Below are 19,642 nucleotides of genomic sequence, written 5' to 3' on the forward strand. Positions count from 1 at the left end.
CCCCATTTTTTACTAGATAACCGGATTCAGCATAAAATTCTGCATATAGTAGGTACACATATTTTATATTTATGAAGCACTATGCGGCATTGCCATTCTATTTCTTATTTATTAAAACTTTGGTTAAAAACATTATGTCCGACAAGTGGTTAAAAACTGGAGTGAATTTAACTTTATTAATACTCAAGTTTTTTTTTGAATGTATCACCTTGTATATTATTTTTCTTTCAGATGCAAAATTAAAAAAATAACTTTCCAGCGATTTCTCTTGGTCGACTTACTTATTAGAATTTTTTCCCAAAGTTATACGATTAGTAGTTTCTGAGATACAGCCGGCGTCCATTCTTAGTTGGCCACCCGGTATATATTGCGGCCAGCCTGTATATTTAAAAAAAAAATATTTTGTTTGAGTTTTCATTTTTTTGGAATAGTAATAAAATAATAAACATAACTGGACTCTATTGAAATATCAAATGCATAAAGAAAATTATTAACTTATTTTAACTTGTTTTTTTTAGCAAACCAATACTCACTAGCGTAGATAACAGTGTTAGTTGAGGATTAGCTACGTTAAATCAAAAATGTAATTTAAATTTCTCACAATTTTCTCTTTATTACCCTAGTGATGATAACACAATTACCACCATAGTTCTAGGAACTAACTACTCACCGCCCTCTTTCTCAATAGTTCTCTTTTTCTTCACCGAATCAAACAAACCGACTGGAGCAAGTAATTTACCAAAGATAAGTAAGAGAAAAATTTGTTATAGTACGGCTAAATTAACAAAATAAACATAATGGGTATATACCGGGTATATAATATCTACCCAAGTTTCAGTATGCCGGGTGTTTGCCCATCACTGAATTTGAACAATTAAACTAGTCATTTGTGCAGTAACCAGATCAATGTAAAATGGTAAATGATTGAATTAATAAATGCCTAATGAGAAATCTACTTTGAAAGAAATACTATTCCATTCAAAATTAAATTTATATTTCATTTATAGTTAAGTATTCCATAAGCCAAAAATGTGAATTAGCTGAAAGGTGAAAACAAAATGTTTTGCTTACAATTTAGTGGTTTATATAAAAATTTGTATAACATTTTCAATTTTTATTATTATACTGCGCTATATTTTAATTTTTTACGATAGATACAAAACAGCAATTAATAATGTAGGAAGAAAAGAGTAACATAATATAAAAGTAAAATATATAAACAAAAACATTAACTGAATAAGTTTTTTATCATAAAATCAAAACTTCCCTTTCGTAAATATGTTAATAAAAGATTAGCTACGTTAAATCATTTATCTAACTAGAATTTCCTACAATTTTCTCTTCATTACCCTTGCCATGACAACACAATTATCACCATCGCTCTCTTTGAGTAAACTTAACCACTCACCGCCCCCTTCTGCAATAGTTCTCTTCTTCTCATCGGCATTACCGAACTGAATTAAGCAAACCGACTAGAGCAAGTAATTTATTTACATTAGATTCCGAATACCGAAATGTACGTACCTTAACTGAAACAGATTCAAGTTTCACGTTGGTGCACTCTAGTTTAATTTTACTGTTTTGTCGTTTATTTTCTTTCGACGACTTAGAATCAGCGAGTGTTGGTGTATCTAACGATTCAGCGTTAAAAGCGATTGTTGGGTCTTGCTAGACACGCCGAAGCGAACAGGTATTATCAAGGTTTCTAGAACGAAAAGCCGACGTGCATTTTCAATTTCAATGTTAAGGTTTTTCTTCGGGTAAACCGTTGCTTTATTTGCAACCTTAATTAAAATAATAATTAGAATAATTGGTACTTATTGTATCACCGTCGCCGCGCGCCGCTGCGTGTTAAATTCACTTTCAATGTTTGTAATATAGAGGTGAAAATGAACGTAAACGTAAACTGCTTAAAATGTTTTATGAATAAATAAATTTAGACGGCTAACAACAAATATATTTATATATTTTTAACTTTGTAAGTATACAAATATGATCGAGAAAAAACGGCGTAAGCGATGGCTATGAAATGAACTTCGCTGTCATTTTTCATGTAAAATTATATGGAGAGTGTCATCGATGTTCATTTCCAAGTTAATTGGTCGCCGCTTTTTTCGATCATATTATTAACTTGCGCTATTTAACTTGCGATATTTTTGAATTTAAACCTTTTTTAAAACACTTAGTAAGAAGTCGATGCGTACTATCGAAAGAGGCGTACAATTTATCTTAGATAGGAACTATGGGAAACAGGAAATAGCCATCTTATCCGATAGTCAAGCAGCACTAAAAGCGATCAACTCAGTAACCAACAATTCGAAGTTGGTCAAAGCCTAGAGAAGTCGAACAAATTTGGTAAAGAAAATAAAGTCCTTCTGTCCTGGATGCTAGCTCACCAAGGGATAGAAGACAATGGAAAAGCAAACGATCTAGCTAGAAAAGGAACGAACACTCTACTAACTGGAACAGAACCGTTCTGTTTAATAATTTGGAAACCAACTTAAAGCGGAACTCAAGAACCTGGTATACTTCATTCGTAACCTCGAATGAGAATCCTTCAGCGGTCTAAGACAGTCGAGAAAAATTTTCAGAACTTACGACCGAGAAAAATCAAAGATTTTCCTTGGTTTAAGTAAGAACAACCTTCACGGGGTTTTTAACGGGATTTTCACGGGGTTTTTAACGGGACTCTTTCTCAACTAAAACATCAGTAGATTGAAGCTAAGAAACTTGAAACTAAGCCAACATTCTGTTGAGAGAATGGAGAAACACCAGAACAGCTCATCACTGAGTGCGCCGCGACAAAAATCATTCGTGCCATAAACTTTGGTGCGAGTGTTATCAGAGACGGAGAACTAGCTTTTGTGAAGCCGTTTCAGATATTGGCTTTTGTCAAAACCCTGAGACTGTTACATGAGTTAAAAATCGTTCTAACTCAAAAAAGGGGGACACACTAGACACAATAGATATCCAAAGGTGAGTCCAGATTTCAGTATTTTAGCCCGAACGAACAGAATGAACCCGTAAGTCTGGACCTGTCCCCAAGCCGAATTCGGTTGGAGGATAGGTCCAGACTTTGAGGAACACCTCAGTGTAATATTATCAAATAAAAAGAATTGGGAACAGGGATAGGAGCATATATACATTATTACACTATATCGCTAGTCAGAGGAATAGAAATTGAAGCCAAATTTTTGAGATGGAGCTATACAAATTCCACATAAGTCGGTCCTTTTCGTCCAACGGCTTTAAACTACGCAAGAGTGAAAAGTTCTTCTCGATGAATTGATTTATTTCATATTAACCAATAGAAGTAGTTTCCTAAGTTTCTATCTACCACGTAAATGAATTTTGCGTCTGACTATTCGCACCTTTACTTATAATTTTAAAATACAGTCTCTGACATATTTAAACAAAAACAAGAAACGGATAGATATGATGAATATCTAAAATAACAGGTTGAAATAATGCTATTACCAATAAAAAATAATACCGTATAATAAAAAAAAACGGCATCAGCGATCTATAAAATGAAGATCGCCTGTCATTTTATATGTAAATCTATATGGGAAATGTCATTGATCGTCATTCCCCAGCCAACTGGACGCCGTTTTTTTTTCGATCATACGGTATATTATACGTTATTAATATTTAGAGTTTAAAATAGTGCGCGGGTGCGTTCAGCGATGAAGTATTTTTAAAGATTTTTTTATTTATTTAAAGAAGTGCGCCAAAAACTTCATTTAGCTTATGAGAAAAATGCCAAAGCTTAAAACCTGCGAAAGAGGGATTTGTCATTTAAAGTTGGTGATGAAGTTTGGCATAAAGATAAAGTTTTATCTAATGCTGGAGTTCTCTGCGAAACTAGCCCCTAAATATGTTCTTTCTGTCGTGCATAAAAAATTATCGCTTTTAGTTTATTTGTTGAAAAATATTGATGGGTCTAATGCTGGAAAATGGCACATTAAGGACCTAAAAGTTTATTTAGGTTCAGATAATGATGTTTCAGTTCTCTTTAATGACACAGAAAGCTAAGTAAGAGAGTAAAGTATTTGGGCCAAAGATGTAGGATACTGGGGTAGGTGCCCATTGATTAGAAGGATTTAGTTAGAACGAAAGATGCGTACAACTTATTTTAGGTAGGAACTATCGTAAAACGAAATAACTACCTTATCTGAGTCAAGCAGCATTAAAAGTGACCATCCCAGTATCCTATTATTAAATAACATTATTATCACCAAAAGAATATATTAATACCGAAATATAATGAGAAAACTTTCCTGGACTGGGTCCTTTTGAACTGGATGGCATATGTCCATCAGCAATTTACCATAAGCTGAAGAAGTATGATTCTTGAGTTGGAGGGTTTAAATTCATTATTAAATAACATTATTATCTCCAAAAGAATATATTAACACCAAAATATAATGAGAAAACTTCCCTGGACTGGGGCCTTTTGAACTGGATGGCATATGTCCATCAGCGGTTTACCATAAGCTGAAGAAGTATGATTCTTGAGTTAGAGGGTTTAAACTCATTATTAAATAACATTACTATCACCAAAAGAATATATTAACACCAAAATATAATGAGAAAACTTCCCTGGACTGGGGCCTTTTGAGCTGGATGGCATATGTCCATCAGCAGTTTACCATAAGCTGAAGAAGTATGATTCTGAGGGTTTAAATTTATTATTAAATAACATTACTATCACCAAAAGAATATATTAACACCAAAATATAATGAGAAAACTTCCCTGGACTGGGGCCTTTTGAGCTGGATGGCATATGTTCATCAGCAGTTTACCATAAGCTGAAGAAGTATGATTCTTGAGTTGGAGGGTTTAAATTTATTATTAAATAACATTATTATCACCAAAAGAATATATTAACACCGAAATATAATGAAAAAACATTCCTGGACTGGGTCCTTTTGAACTGGATGGCATATGTCCATCAGCAGTTTACCATAAGCTGAAGAAGTATGATTCTTGAGTTGGAGGGTTTAAATTCATTATGAAATAACATTATTATCACCAAAAGAATATATTAACACCAAAATATAATGAGAAAACTTCCCTGGACTGGGGCCTTTTGAGCTGGATGGCATATATCCATCAGCAGTTTACCATAAGCTGAAGAAGTATGATTCTTGAGTTGTAGAGTTTAAATTTATTAATAAATAACATTATTATCACCAAAAGGATATATTAACACCGAAATATAATGAAAAAACTTTCCTGGACTGGGCCCATTTGAACTGGATGGCATATGTCCATCAGCGGTTTACCATAAGCTGAAGAAGTATGATTCTTGAGTTGGAGGGTTTAAATTCATTATTAAATAATATTATTATCACCAAAAGGATATATTAACACCAAAATATAATGAAAAAACTTCCCTGGACTGGGGCCTTTTGAGCTGGATGGCATATGTCCATCAGCAGTTTACCATAAGCTGAAGAAGTATGATTCCTGAGTTGGAGGGTTTAAATTCATTACTAAATAACATTATTATCACCAAAAGAATATATTAACACCAAAATATAATGAGAAAACTTCCCTGGACTGGGGCCTTTTGAGCTGGATGGCATATGTCCATCAGCAGTTTACCATAAGCTGAAGAAGTATGATTCTTGAGTTGGAGGGTTTAAATTCATTATTAAATAACATTATTATCACCAAAAAAATATATTAATACCAAAATATAATGAGAAAACTTCCCTGGACTGGGGCCTTTTGAGCTGGATGGCATATGTCCATCAGCAGTTTACCATAAGCTGAAGAAGTATGATTTTTCAGTTGGAGGGTTTAAATTCATTATTGAATAACATTATTATCACCAAAAGAATATATTAACACCAAAATATAATGAGAAAACTTCCCTGGACTGGGGCCTTTTGAGCTGGATGACATATGTCCATCAGCAGTTTACCATAAGCTAAAGAAGTATGATTCTTGAGTTGGAGGGTTTAAATTTATTATTAAATAACATTATTATCACCAAAAGAATATATTAACACCAAAATATAATGAGAAAACTTCCCTGGACTGGGGCCTTTTGAGCTGGATGGCATATGTCCATCAGCAGTTTACCATAAGCTGAAGAAGTATGATTCTTGAGTTGGAGGGTTTAAATTCATTATTAAATAACATTATTATCACCAAAAGAATATATTAACACCAAAATATAATGAGAAAACTTCCCTGGACTGGGGCCTTTTGAGCTGGATGGCATATGTCCATCAGCAGTTTACCATAAGCTGAAGAAGTATGATTCTTGAGTTGGAGGGTTTAAATTCATTATTAAATAACATTATTATCACCAAAAGAATATATTAACACCAAAATATAATGAGAAAACTTCCCTGGACTGGGGCCTTTTGAGCTGGATGGCATATGTCCATCAGCAGTTTACCATAAGCTGAAGAAAGTATGATTCTTGAGTTGGAGGGTTTAAATTCATTATTAAATAACATTATTATCACCAAAGGAATATATTAACACCAAAATATAATGAGAAAACTTCCCTGGACTGGGGCCTTTTGAGCTGGATGGCATATGTCCATCAGCAGTTTACCATAAGCTGAAGAAGTATGATTCTTGAGTTGGAGGGTTTAAATTCATTATTAAATAACATTATTATCACCAAAAGAATATATTAACACCAAAATATAATGAGAAAACTTCCCTGGACTGGGGCCTTTTGAGCTGGATGGCATATGTCCATCAGCAGTTTACCATAAGCTGAAGAAGTATGATTCTTGAGTTGGAGGGTTTAAATTTATTATTAAATAACATTATTATCACCAAAAGAATATAACACCAAAATATAATGAGAAAACTTCCCTGGACTGGGGCCTTTTGAGCTGGATGGCATATGTCCATCAGCAGTTTACCATAAGCTGAAGAAGTATGATTCTTGAGTTGGAGGGTTTAAATTCATTATTAAATAACATTATTATCACCAAAAGAATATATTAACACCAAAATATAATGAGAAAACTTCCCTGGACTGGGGCCTTTTGAGCTGGATGGCATATGTCCATCAGCAATTTACCATAAGCTGAAGAAGTATGATTCTTGAGTTGGAGGGTTTAAATTCATTATTAAATAACATTATTATCACCAAAAGAATATATTAACACGAAAATATAATGAGAAAACTTCCCTGGACTGGGGCCTTTTGAGCTGGATGGCATATGTCCATCAGCAGTTTACCATAAGCTGAAGAAGTATGATTCTTGAGTTGGAGGGTTTAAATTCATTATTAAATAACATTATTATCACCAAAAGAATATATTAACACGAAAATATAATGAGAAAACTTCCCTGGACTGGGGCCTTTTGAGCTGGATGGCATATGTCCATCAGCAGTTTACCATAAGCTGAAGAAGTATGATTCTTGAGTTGGAGGGTTTAAATTCATTATTAAATTACATTATTATTATCACCAAAAGAATATATTAACACCAAAATATAATGAGAAAACTTCCCTGGACTGGGGCCTTTTGAGCTGGATGGCATATGTCCATCAGCAGTTTACCATAAGTTGAAGAAGTATGATTCTTGAGTTGGAGGGTTTCAATTCATTATTAAATAACATTGTTATCACCAAAAGAATATATTAACACCAAAATGTAATGTGAAAACTTCCCTGGACTGGGGCCTTTTGAGCTGGATGGCATATGTCCATCAGCAGTTTACCATAAGCTGAAGAAGTATGATTCTTGAGTTGGAGGGTTTCAATTCATTATTAAATAACATTATTATCACCAAAAGAATATATTAACACCAAAATATAATGAGAAAACTTCCCTGGACTGGGGCCTTTTGAGCTGGATGGCATATGTCCATCAGCAGTTTACCATAAGCTGAAGAAGTATGATTCTTGAGTTGGAGGGTTTAAATTCATTATTAAATAACATTATTATCACCAAAGAATATATTAACACCAAAATATAATGAGAAAACTTCCCTGGACTGGGGCCTTTTGAGCTGGATGGCATATGTCCATCAGCAGTTTACCATAAGCTGAAGAAGTATGATTCTTGAGTTGGAGGGTTTAAATTTATTATTAAATAACATTATTATCACCAAAAGAATATATTAACACCAAAATATAATGAGAAAACTTCCCTGGATTGGGGCCTTTTGAGCTGGATGGCATATGTCCATCAGCAGTTTACCATAAGCTGAAGAAGTATGATTCTGAGTTGGAGGGTTTAAATTCATTATTAAATAACATTATTATCACCAAAAGAATATATTAACACCAAAATATAATGAGAAAACTTCCCTGGACTGGGGCCTTTTTGAGCTGGATGGCATATGTCCATCAGCAGTTTACCATAAGCTGAAGAAGTATGATTCTTTGAGTTGGAGGGTTTAAATTCATTATTAAATAACATTATTATCACCAAAGAATATATTAACACCAAAAATATAATGAGAAAACTTTCCTGGACTGGGGCCTTTTGAGCTGGATGGCATATGTCCATCAGCAGTTTACCATAAGCTGAAGAAGTATGATTCTTGAGTTGGAGGGTTTAAATTCAATATTAAATAACATTATTATCACCAAAAGAATATATTAACACCAAAATATAATGAGAAAACTTCCCTGGACTGGGGCCTTTTGAGCTGGATGGCATATGTCCATCAGCAGTTTACCATAAGCTGAAGAAGTATGATTCTTGAGTTGGAGGGTTTAAATTTATTATTAAATAACATTACTATCACCAAAAGAATATATTAACACCAAAATATATAATGAGAAAACTTCCCTGGACTGGGGCCTTTTGAGCTGGATGGCATATGTCCATCAGCAGTTTACCATAAGCTGAAGAAGTATGATTCTTGAGTTGGAGGGTTTAAATTCATTATTAAATAACATTATTATCACCAAAAGAATATATTAACACCAAAATATAATGAGAAAACTTCCCTGGACTGGGGCCTTTTGAGCTGGATGGCATATGTCCATCAGCAGTTTACCATAAGCTGAAGAAGTATGATTCTTGAGTTGGAGGGTTTAAATTCATTATTAAATAACATTATTATCACCAAAGAATATATTAACACCAAAATATAATGAGAAAACTTCCCTGGACTGGGGCCTTTTTGAGCTGGATGGCATATGTCCATCAGCAGTTTTACCATAAGCTGAAGAAGTATGATTCTTGAGTTGGAGGGTTTAAATTTATTATTAAATAACATTATTATCACCAAAAGAATATATTAACACCAAAATATAATGAGAAAACTTCCCTGGATTGGGGCCTTTTGAGCTGGATGGCATATGTCCATCAGCAGTTTACCATAAGCTGAAGAAGTATGATTCTTGAGTTGGAGGGTTTAAATTCATTATTAAATAACATTATTATCACCAAAAGAATATATTAACACCAAAATATAATGAGAAAAACTTCCTGGACTGGGGCCTTTTGAGCTGGATGGCATATGTCCATCAGCAGTTTACCATAAGCTGAAGAAGTATGATTCTTGAGTTGGAGGGTTTAAATTCATTATTAAATAACATTATTATCACCAAAAAGAATATATTAACACCAAAATATAATGAGAAAACTTCCCTGGACTGGGGCCTTTTGAGCTGGATGGCATATGTCCATCAGCAGTTTACCATAAGCTGAAGAAGTATGATTCTTGAGTTGGAGGGTTTAAATTCAATATTAAATAACATTATTATCACCAAAAGAATATATTAACACCAAAATATAATGAGAAAACTTCCTGGACTGGGGCCTTTTGAGCTGGATGGCATATGTCCATCAGCAGTTTACCATAAGCTGAAGAAGTATGATTCTTGAGTTGGAGGGTTAAATTTATTATTAAATAACATTATTATCACCAAAAGAATATATTAACACCAAAATATAATGAGAAAACTTCCTGGATTGGGGCCTTTTTGAGCTGGATGGCATATGTCCATCAGCAGTTTACCATAAGCTGAAGAAGTATGATTCTTGAGTTGGAGGGTTTAAATTCATTATTAAATTACATTATTATTATCACCAAAAGAATATATTAACACCAAAATATAATGAGAAAACTTCCCTGGACTGGGGCCTTTTGAGCTGGATGGCATATGTCCATCAGCAGTATACCATAAGCTGAAGAAGTATGATTCTTGAGTTGGAGGGTTTAAATTCATTATTAAATAACATTATTATCACCAAAAGAATATATTAACACCAAAATATAATGAGAAAACTTCCCTGGACTGGGGCCTTTTGAGCTGGATGGCATATGTCCATCAGCAGTTTACCATAAGCTGAAGAAGTATGATTCTTGAGTTGGAGGGTTTAAATTCATTATTAAATTACATTATTATTATCACCAAAAGAATATATTAACACCAAAATATAATGAGAAAACTTCCCTGGACTGGGGCCTTTTTTGAGCTGGATGGCATATGTCCATCAGCAGTTTACCATAAGCTGAAGAAGTATGATTCTTGAGTTGGAGGGTTTAAATTCATTATTAAATAACATTATTATCACCAAAAGAATATATTAACACCAAAATATAATGAGAAACTTCCCTGGACTGGGGCCTTTTGAGCTGGATGGCATATGTCCATCAGCAGTTTACCATAAGCTGAAGAAGTATGATTCTTGAGTTGGAGGGTTTAAATTCATTATTAAATAACATTATTATCACCAAAAGAATATATTAACACCAAAATATAATGAGAAAACTTCCCTGGACTGGGGCCTTTTGAGCTGGATGGCATATGTCCATCAGCAGTTTACCATAAGCTGAAGAAGTATGATTCTTGAGTTGGAGGGTTTAAATTCAATATTAAATAACATTATTATCACCAAAAGAATATATTAACACCAAAATATAATGAGAAAACTTCCCTGGACTGGGGCCTTTTGAGCTGGATGGCATATGTCCATCAGCAGTTTACCATAAGCTGAAGAAGTATGATTCTTGAGTTGGAGGGTTTAAATTTATTATTAAATAACATTACTATCACCAAAAGAATATATTAACACCAAAATATAATGAGGAAACTTCCCTGGACTGGGGCCTTTTGAGCTGGATGGCATATGTCCATCAGCAGTTTACCATAAGCTGAAGAAGTATGATTCTTGAGTTGGAGGGTTCAAATTCATTAATAAATAACATTATTATCACCAAAAGAATATATTAACACCAAAATATAATGAGAAAACTTCCCTGGACTGGGGCCTTTTGAGCTGGATGGCATATGTCCATCAGCAGTTTACCATAAGCTGAAGAAGTATGATTCTTGAGTTGGAGGGTTTAAATTTATTATTAAATAACATTATTATCACCAAAAGAATATATTAACACCAAAATATAATGAGAAAACTTCCCTGGACTCGGGCCTTTTGAGCTGGATGGCATATGTCCATCAGCAGTTTACCATAAGCTGAAGAAGTATGATTCTTGAGTTGGAGGTTTAAATTCATTATTAAATAACATTATTATCACCAAAAGAATATATTAACACCATAATATAATGAGAAAACTTCCCTGGACTGGGGCCTTTTTGAGCTGGATGGCATATGTCCATCAGCAGTTTACCATAAGCTGAAGAAGTATGATTCTTGAGTTGGAGGGTTTAAATTCAATATTAAATAACATTATTATCACCAAAAGAATATATTAACACCAAAATATAATGAGAAAACTTCCCTGGACTGGGGCCTTTTGAGCTGGATGGCATATGTCCATCAGCAATTTACCATAAGCTGAAGAAGTATGATTCTTGAGTTGGAGGGTTTAAATTTATTATTAAATAACATTACTATTACCAAAAGAATATATTAACACCAAAATATAATGAGAAAACTTCCCTGGACTGGGGCCTTTTGAGCTGGATGGCATATGTCCATCAGCAGTTTACCATAAGCTGAAGAAGTATGATTCTTGAGTTGGAGGGTTTAAATTCATTATTAAATAACATTATTATCACCAAAAGAATATATTAACACCAAAATATAATGAGAAAACTTTCCTGGACTGGGGCCTTTTGAGCTGGATGGCATATGTCCATCAGCAGTTTACCATAAGCTGAAGAAGTATGATTCTTGAGTTGGAGGGTTTAAATTCATTATTAGATAACATTATTATTACCAAAAGAATATATTAACACCAAAATATAATGAGAAAACTTCCCTGGACTGGGGCCTTTTGAGCTGGATGGCATATGTCCATCAGCAGTTTACCATAAGCTGAAGAAGTATGATTCTTGAGTTGGAGGGTTTTAATTTATTATTAAATAACATTATTATCACCAAAAGAATATATTAACACCAAAATATAATGAAAAACTTCCCTGGACTGGGGCCCTTTGAGCTGGATGGCATATGTCCATCAGCAGTTTACCATAAGCTGAAGAAGTATGATTCTTGAGTTGGAGGGTTTAAATTTATTATTAAATAACATTATTATCACCAAAAGAATATATTAACACCAAAATATAATGAGAAAACTTCCCTGGACTCGGGCCTTTTGAGCTGGATGGCATATGTCCATCAGCAGTTTACCATAAGCTGAAGAAGTATGATTCTTGAGTTGGAGGGTTTAAATTCATTATTAAATAACATTATTATCACCAAAAGAATATATTAACACCATAATATAATGAGAAAACTTCCCTGGACTGGGGCCTTTTGAGCTGGATGGCATATATCCATCAGCAGTTTACCATAAGCTGAAGAAGTATGATTCTTGAGTTGGAGAGTTTAAATTTATTAATAAATAACATTATTATCACCAAAAGGATATATTAACACCGAAATATAATGAAAAAACTTTCCTGGACTGGGTCCTTTTGAACTGGATAGCATATGTTCATCAGCGGTTTACCATAAGCTGAAGAAGTATGATTCTTGAGTTGGAGGGTTTAAATTCATTATTAAATAACATTATTATCTCCAAAAGTATCCATCAATTCGAAGTGGGTCAAAGATTACCTAGAGAAGCTGAAGAAATTAGACAGAGAACATAAAGTTCTCATACTCTAAGTGCCATCCCACCAAGCGATAGAAGGTAAAGAGGAAGCAAACCATCTAGCTAGAAAAGGAACAAACACTCTGAAAAGAACTAGAAGACTCCAACCGTAACCTGAAATAGGAATTCTGGAATGGTCCAAGACACTCGAAGAAATTTCTCATCACCTACGACCGAAGTAAATTAAAGATTCTCTTTGATCTAAGTAAGAACAATGTTTGGATTGTCACGGGGTTTTCAACAGGACACTGTCTCGTCAACGAACATCTCAGTAGATTGAAACTAAGAAACAACGGCGAATGCAAATTCTGTGGAAAAAATGGGGAAAGACCAATACACCTCATCACTAGGTGTGCCTAGACGACAACCATTCGTGTCACGAATTTTGGTACGACTAATATCGGCGATGGAAAACTAACCGTCTCAGATACTTATTAGTTGTAACTCATGAAAGAGTAACATAATAGTGATCGCGGTGATGAAGGCATTGTCATTTAATTAAATTAAAGCATGTATAGCTTGAAATTTACATTAGATTCATGATTTACACGAAATTTTTAGGCTATCTTAGAGTTTTTTTTTGTTCATACGGTATTCTTCTAGTCTGTGTCGTTAATTTTTACCACTACTATAAATATATACCCACGAAGCAAACATCGTTATCTTTATGATTTCCTAAAATAAAATTTATATTTTTTGAAAGATCGTAACACTAAATATTAACTGCCGCTTTGTCCAAACTCGTCTTATCCAAATACCAGCCCTAAAACATAAACTACGCCTTATCTGTTATCATTGTTGAACATCGACCCCCGTAAAAACAAAAACTCCACATTACCCGCCTCAAAATGTTCCCTCTTCGTAAACCCTATACTAAAAAAAATATGCTTAAAACGCTCTCCATAAAAGAGGGCGCTGTAACGAGTTTGAAACAGTAAAAAAAAGAAAGATTACTGCTTTTCACACCGACTAAATTTTATATTTATTTTCTTTACAGGTAATTCCACTTTGTCAGAGGAAATCTGACTATTTCTGGATTGTATTATACTCTTTTTTACTACCATTTCTATTACTTACTTCCATTTTACTACTTTTAGCGCTGATTTATAGGAGTAAGGTAAAATATAAATAACACTGTGTTGCTGCAGACGCTCTCTGTAGCTGAGAAAGATAGCTACTTAACCGAAAATGTTATAAACCATAATATACAGTGTTACAGATAAGGATTTCACATCATATTTTTTTATTAAATGAAATTTCACTATGGTGTTGCTTTCCGCTGTCAACTGTATTAAAATCTGTCAAATTTGATACTTCTAAAAATAAATTTAGAAATACACAAGTACCTACTTAAAAAAGTATTAGATACTATTAAAAATGTTATCAAAAAATGCAATTATTGGCCAAACTTTAAAAAAACTTTACTTTTTAATTTTGTTTTCAGATAAAAAAACGAGATTTGTTATGTTAGTATTTGACATAAATTCGATTGATTGATGTATTATTTTTGTTCACTTCCTGTTTTACCGGAAATTACTACAACTTTTTATTTTTAAATGGCACCCTCGGTATCTTTTTACTTTATTCGATAGAAAATGACACTGTGAATAGAATGACATATCATATATGTCATTCTATTAACTTTTGTTTTGTGGAGCCTTGCAAAAATAGATTTGATTTTCTAATGTTTTTAGTGTCTTGTCCTGACCGGTTAAAAGATCCCCAAATCGAATTTTTAATCATATATCTCATTTTTTTAAATGAAACGAGGGTGGCTCATTACAATATTTGGCAAAAGTATTTTTTTGCGAATAATTTGGTATCATACACTTTCGTGTCAAATTTTCGTTACATTTATAGTAATCGCCCATTAAATTAAAATTTTTCTTTTTTCTTTTAATAAATTAAAATAAAGGAAAAAAATACAGAAGGTGCCATTTAAAAATCAAAAGTTGTAGTCATTTCTGGTGAAACAGGAAGTGACCGAAAACAATTGAATACGCCAATCAATCCCAATTTATGTCATATACTAACATACCAAATCTTGTTTTTTTTATCTGAAAAAAATAAAAAAGTTATAGTGGTGTCTATGGTTATAGTCACTTTTGAGACGCACCCTATATAGTTTTACTTTCTAAATACTCAATTTAACATTCCATTAAAAAATCGGACTGCTAAGTTTTTAAATTATTTAAAATTCGTTGTATTACAAAATTTTAAATTGGATCAGAATCTGTTAAAAGGGGACTGTATAAACAAATAAATCTACAAGTAGGCTATGAAAAAATAATTCTCCCATTTGGTATTGTTTCAATAAGTTTTGAGGACGTACAATTACCATCTTCATGGTCTACTTATGAAAATGACTGTTTATACGATTCCCTTCTACGGTTTATGATCAAATTAAAAAGTATATTATACAAATTTCTTTGGATAAATTAGATCGGGGCTTATTTTTTAAGAATATCTAAAGGTAATTAAAATAATGAAGGAATGTTGTCATGTCAGCATCTTTAAAATGAACTTATTCCCTGATATGTCTAGTCGTTTCACGTATTGCCGGCACACAGCCTAACTCGTCAATTGATTGGTTATTTGATTGAGGCCCTCAGACATATTTCACTGATATATTCCGTCATTACAGGGTACTGAAATCCACAGTCAAACGAAGTAAATAATTGTTTATTATTATTGATTTGGCTCTTTGATGCCGACATCTACGTGACCTTATCAGGTAACCGTATCATTTAACGATACTTAATAAACAAATCTAATCAAGAACACATTCACACACAAACAAAATTTACATAAAATTGAATAAACTTCTTATGATCGTAAAAAATGCGCTTGGCTTTGTGGCTGCAATTGAGTTAGAAGAAAAAATGAAATCTATGTAAATCCAAAATTATGTTTTTAGCCGCACGCATAAACAATAGGTTCATCAGAACGTTTGCTAATTAACTCATAATTATTTATAAAGTAACCCCAATTACAGCAAATAAATAATTACGTCATATTATGCATATTCCACATAAAGCAGTAGATAATTAAACCTTAACACTGACCGGTTTAGAATATAAGTGGATCGATGTAATTGATACGGACTTTTATCAAAAAAGGCAATTGACGAATAATTCGAAATTAATTAAATTAAGTTATTTAGGTAGCAATTAATACGTTTTTGGTGCAATTGATACATAATTTGTTTGTTAAGTTAAATGCTAGGTTATTTAGTGTATAATATACGTATTATACAGGGTGGGTCAAATTGGATGTTTTAAAGGGAAACACTCTTTTCTGTAGGAGATTGACGAAAACTAATATCGGTATCGGGAGCTCAATTTTTATCAAATCCACTAACACAAAGGCACTAAGTCCGGCGGCCCCGACGGCCAACGGCTGGGATCTTGGTTAGCTATCCAATTATTCTGAAAATTGGCTGCAAAAATTTGCTGATAACTTTAGCGTTCTGAGGCGGTGCCTCGTCTTGCTGGAAAAATGTTTTCAAGTTCCATGAGGGACAGATCATCAATAAGGGGTCCAAAGACTACTAGTTAAAAGTTGCGAACTTTTAAAAATTTTACTTTTCGGAAGGGACTATAACAAACTATGAAGTGTGCTATATTTTTGGTAAGGTAATTTTAAGTTCTTTTCATTTAGTTAAAACTATACAGGGTGTTAAAAAAAATAAAAAAGTCAATTTTTATGTTGATAACTCTTAAATTATTAATTTTAAAAAAAATTAGGAATGAATGTTTTCACGAAAATATAAAATAAATAAATGCACATATTTGAAAAACACCCCGTAATTTTCACATATGTTTTTGAAAAAAATTGACCTCCAGACACCAATATTAATTTTCGTCTATCTTCTATAGAAAATGGGGTTTTCCTTGAAAAGGGTCGAATTTGACCCAATCCTGTGCACGCATAAATATTAATAACCACTGCATAGAGTCTAAACAGAAAATAGCTTCGTCAGCGGCTTTAACTCGTGAAATAAATTTACGTAACCAATAAAAATGCTTAACTTTTTAGGAGGTATATGTCCTCTCGTCACCAGGAGAACTTGTCCATAGCGCTTTTCCTTAAATTGAATTTAATGTTTTTTGAATAGTAATATTTAGAAATTTTAAACAGTTTTTTCTTTTTTAAATTTTTCCTAAGACACAGCCAATTAAACTCTGAACAAAACCTCTGTACATCGCTCTTTTTGTAAATATATTATAATTTCAACTTTTGGTATACTATGCCGTTTGTTCCTTAATTATTTTTAGAATAGTTAAGAAATTATGTATTGTATATGCTTTGGAACAATAAACATAAAAAACGGCGTCAAAGAGAGCTGGAAAGTTACACTCGATGATAATTTTGGCGACGTCAAGCCCTAAACGTCATTATTGCCTTACTGTCAGTTGGCCTAAAGATGATTTTAACCTATTTTTTAATCTAACTTTAATCAAAAATAATTTAATTTATTTTTTCAGGAAAAATATTTTTTTTAGAATTGTATGTCTTCTGTAGATTTGTATGTCTGAAAACGTGGGGGGGGGTCCTATCCTTTTTTAATCTTTCTATAATTAGTGTTATGTTATTTTGACGCTGTTTTTTACCATATAAAGAACGGTATTGTTATTGTATATTTATATATCTTGTATTTTGAGTTCTATGCAAATATATAAAATAAAAGTAATATAATTCCTATAATTATGTTTTTAATATAACATGTGGGTAGAGATAGAAAAAGTATTTTATTATAACAAATTTATTGGACAAAATTTGATCAAATGGCAGCTTGTGTAACGAGTTTGTTGTTACCGGTATATCGGTATAAAAATATCAATGGGAAACTCTACAATCCATTATAGTAGTTCCGCCTTCCTGTTTCATTGTTAATAATAAATAAAATCTACAAAAGGAAGTCAATATTCATTGTACTTCATAAAAAATTTAGTATGTTATGTGACGCAAGGAAACGTGTATGAATTTTATGGTCGTGGGTATATTATTATTATAAAAGATCGGTTAAATATGTAAAATAAACCATAAATTTGATAAAACGCTATTTCTCTTAACTGACAATGAGTGATGCATAACTTGGATAACGTTGATTTTTTAACATTGAAAATGTTTCTGTTATCCTATATAAGGGAGCCCAAATCGAATTAAAATGCTACATTTGCCACACCATGACGTCATATATACAAGGGTATAGGAAATCTCGGCGCAGCGGCGGCAGTCGGCCAGCGCGCGCAAAAACCATTACATCGCTAATTGTTTATTGATATATCTTTATTAGTTTAAAAGCAAAAATATGGGGTTTGCTTTGATACCTTGTCAAGACATGAGCGAAACTTTTAAATTGTTTCTTTTTTTCATTTAGGCCTTCGTTTTTCGTTAAATGAAAGTTATATTAAAAAAAAATCTCTATTTTTAAACCAAATTTTCGCATGATTGAAATGATTATTCATGTTTAAAGTTTTTTTTTGGTCATAAGCGCTAATGGAAATGTTTTTTTGTAAATAATTATAAAAAATTACTCCCTACGAAGACTTTATTCTGTACTGGATCAAAAAATAAGTATTTGTTTTCTCTATACGGTGGTATTAATATATCGATTTTTGATGATAGTGCCTTTTTACCCTGTTTAATTTTGTACTACTTTCGGAATAAGGGTCCCCATATCATGTACTGTGATGTACTGTACTTCCATCCCTGAAAAATTCAGCTTGTGACACCGAAGTGAGAGGTAACGTCAAAATAAGCTTTAATCTACCTACATCATCATAGGTAGGTGTAGGTACTCTAGGTAAATTCTACCTAGACAGTAGCTGAACTAGCTGACAGTAGTAATTAATTTGTTATCCGATAAGTAGTTGTCATTATATAAGTTTAATCGTCTTATACCTCCTATAACGGTAGGTTTTGGATTTTTCCTGATTGGTTTGTTAAACAAAAATATACTGGGCATATAAATGTCTGTTACAGGTTAATTCGTTAAAGAAATATGTTACACACATATTATTTTAATAATAATAGTATAATAGTAATGGCTATATTATGTTATAACACATTATTGAATTAACAATTGAAAACAGTATTGAATGTACTTATTTTAACCAATGCATTGTTTTGTTTTTTTAATCTCACAAATAAGAAATATTTTATAGTTTTTATTATAAAAAACAGTGATTATACAATTTATTTACACCCCTTACACTGTTTTCTGTAAGGGGTGTAACCAGGAGTATATTTCGTAACCTTTTACGATATAAGAGGGCACAAAGTGTTTTATTACTTAATGCTTAAAATTTAATAATATATTTGTACATAAAATAAAATAGACTAGAAAGTCAATTAATTAATATTGACGTAATTACTAAATAAGTACAAGATTTTTTTTCTAATTATTTTAGTGTATTTTTAGTCACCGAATTATAAAGGAGAGATATCCAACCATTGCATTATTTTACTCACAAATAAATGTTTTATGGTTTTTATTATAAAACAACGATTAATTTATTATACACCCCTTAACCCAAACACTCCAAGGAGGATATTTCGTGACCCCGTATTTAAAGTGGACAAGGTTTATTAGTCAATGTTTTAATTACCCAGCGTCTTTAATAAAAA

The 19,642-nt window shown here is 32.5% G+C and overlaps 1 protein-coding gene across 3 annotated transcripts in view; it reads right to left on the reverse strand.

Moving 5' to 3' along the window:
• The window catches only part of LOC115891501, a 58,718-nt gene that overhangs the window by 31,877 nt on the left and 7,199 nt on the right, over positions 1-19,642 (reverse strand). The window contains exon 1 of one of the 3 annotated variants that reach the window (XR_004051869.1): positions 1,525-1,717. The exons of 1 other annotated variant lie outside the window; for it this stretch is intronic. The gene's annotated coding sequence lies outside the window, so the exon portion shown is untranslated. One more of the 3 variants, XR_004051871.1, reaches the window with a different exon arrangement.

This window comes from Sitophilus oryzae, unplaced genomic scaffold, assembly GCF_002938485.1.
Source record: "Sitophilus oryzae breed Bouriz unplaced genomic scaffold, Soryzae_2.0 scaffold_1184_pilon_pilon, whole genome shotgun sequence".
Taxonomy (NCBI): Eukaryota; Metazoa; Arthropoda; class Insecta; order Coleoptera; family Curculionidae; genus Sitophilus; species Sitophilus oryzae.